The 2,342-nt window shown below is 44.1% G+C and overlaps 1 pseudogene; it reads right to left on the bottom strand.

Moving 5' to 3' along the window:
- Window positions 1-1,152: 1,152 nt before the first annotated feature.
- On the bottom strand, window positions 1,153-1,369 carry LOC142440175 (cyclin-dependent kinase 2-associated protein 2 pseudogene; annotated as a pseudogene).
- Between the last annotated feature and the right edge of the window lie 973 nt (window positions 1,370-2,342).

Raw genomic sequence — 2,342 nt, 5'->3', positions numbered from 1 at the left:
AAACCTCAGCTATCCACCTTACCTTCCTGATGTTGCTCCTTCAGGCCTATTTTTGTTCCTCAAATTCATGGAATAATTAAAAAGAACATGATTGGAATCCCTTGAGGATGCCAAAATGGCAATAAATCCAGAGTGCAGAATCTTTGGGGAAGGATTAGGGAGATGGGAACATCAGCTCCATGTAGGATACACTGAGAAACTGTAGCTTCACCTATTGACACTGTTGTTAAATAAAGCCTTCTATGATTTTATAGCAATGTTTTTTGGCTTACACTCTTCTTGCTTCAAAGATGCTATTGATTATGAGATTGCACCATTGATTTAATAAAAGCTCTTCAGAAAACAAATAAAAACCTCACTGCATTGAGTGTACACATTGATTATTCAATTCATTCCAATTTTCCAACCATTAATTTGTGAAGGAGGATGGGATAAAGAAACAGCAGTAGGTGGAGGGAATATGCTATGGAGCAAAATGTGAACTTTCCCAGTAAAGACCTCAGAGGCCAACCATTCCGACCTCCAACCAATGTAAGAATCATGCCAAACTACCAACTATGAGCACGGAGTGGAAGTTGGGGGACTACATGGATTCCTCAAATTGCAAGTCAACTTACACTTGCATGCATGTGTGTAGATTTTTTCTTAGAAAAGGATCGACAGGCTCCAATAAGCTCTTAAAAGTAGTACCAAACTCGTTTCTTTATTTTTTTTTTAAAAACTCCAAATCAGCTTTATTTTATACAAAAAGGGCGTATTTAGCAAAAGACACACTGAGAAGAGTCGCTGTGGCCCAGGGGGACAAGGCAGGGAAGTGACCAGTCTTCCAGGCGCCTGCTGGGGACAAGGGGTTGGAAAGGAAGTAGTCCTAGGTGCTGGCTAGGTGCTGAGGGGGGGAGGGGACACGGGAAGGTGAAGGCTCCCAGTGGATCAGCACTGATGGCAGGTCATGGGGAGGGGGGATTCACAGTGACCTGGCGGCTGACACTTGGAGGGCCCTCGACCAGTGCTGCAGGCTGGAGTGAGCTGGTTCCTGAAGGGTGCCCACCCAGGGACACAGGGCTGGAAGTGCGACTCTGGGTGGAGGACGGGGAGAGGTCAGTGCTCTGGGGTGGCCAGCAAGGTCCAGGCAAGGAGGCGAGGGCGCTTTCATTACATTCTAGCGTTGTGCTCTGTCTCGGCCAGGCACTCTCTGACCAGGGCCCGGGCTTGGATGATGCCTCTCTTCAGGCGCTCCATAGCACTCTTGCTTCCGGCATAGGTGGGCCGGATCTCCTTGCCCATTTCCTCTGTGACAGACAGCAGGTCCGTGTAGGTGCTCTGGGAGCCCTGTGTGCCGGGGCGGCTTCATGGCCTGCACATAGCCCATGGAGGGCTGTCCAAAGTCGTTAAACAGTGGCCTGAAAGGGGCAGCGGCTCCCGGCTCGGAGCCCGACGGGGACGCTTCCGGGTGCAACAGGTGCGAGGAAGGGGGCTCCAGTTTCTTAAGAACAACTAATTTAAAAAATCTTTTGCAGGCTATCATTCTGCCTGAGCTTTGATATCTCCAGGGGAGTTTATTCAATCATTCAACTTTTGTAACTGTTAAAAGCCTTTATGAACTTGCTCTAACTTTACTGTCCTATGTGTTGTGTTCATGGCCAGAAGATTTGTTTCTGTTAGGTATTTTATTAAAAGTAACAATGATGATGGCTTGATATCTGCCAGTTTATTAATATGAGGAAGATCAAGATTACAAGTACTAGATCTGCCTCCTGCTTTTAATTTTTTCCTTTCCCAATGAATTTAGGATAAATTGTTCTTCTATACCTGAACAATTTGATGACTAGTAAGTTAATTTTGTACATATTGCACATATTTAATGATCAATAAATGTTAACTGGATCAGTTAATTCTGTAAATGATGACAGAAGATTGGACAACTAAAGCACTTGGAATATGAATTTATGGTTTAACTGACCCATGATTAAAGAAAGTCCCATCCTCGTTCCACATCCTCTTCTGAAACAGGGTGGAATTTTTGGCAGTTTCTGTTAATTTTTTGCTGCAACCATGCTTTACTTAGCTTCATCAAAATTTTACTGGCACCTGAGACCAATGATACTATTCTGAAGTTTTCACACTTTGTTGGTTAACCTGTCATTAAAATGGATACAGATATGTTTGGCTTCCAGTAAGATGGGCAGATAGCTATCTTCTAAAGTTCTTATCAAAAATGAGCAAATGCTTCCAGGATTGCATCAGTTTGTTAAAACATTCCAACTGATATTCCATGAATCCTTGGAGTATTGTTTTTGCCAGTGCCTTCAGTGAAGTGTAGACCCATTCCTTCAATACCATCT

The sequence above is a fragment of the Tenrec ecaudatus genome, chromosome 2 (assembly GCF_050624435.1).
Source record: "Tenrec ecaudatus isolate mTenEca1 chromosome 2, mTenEca1.hap1, whole genome shotgun sequence".
Classification (NCBI taxonomy): Eukaryota; Metazoa; Chordata; class Mammalia; order Afrosoricida; family Tenrecidae; genus Tenrec; species Tenrec ecaudatus.
This window is presented reverse-complemented; position numbering and strand designations above follow the sequence as displayed.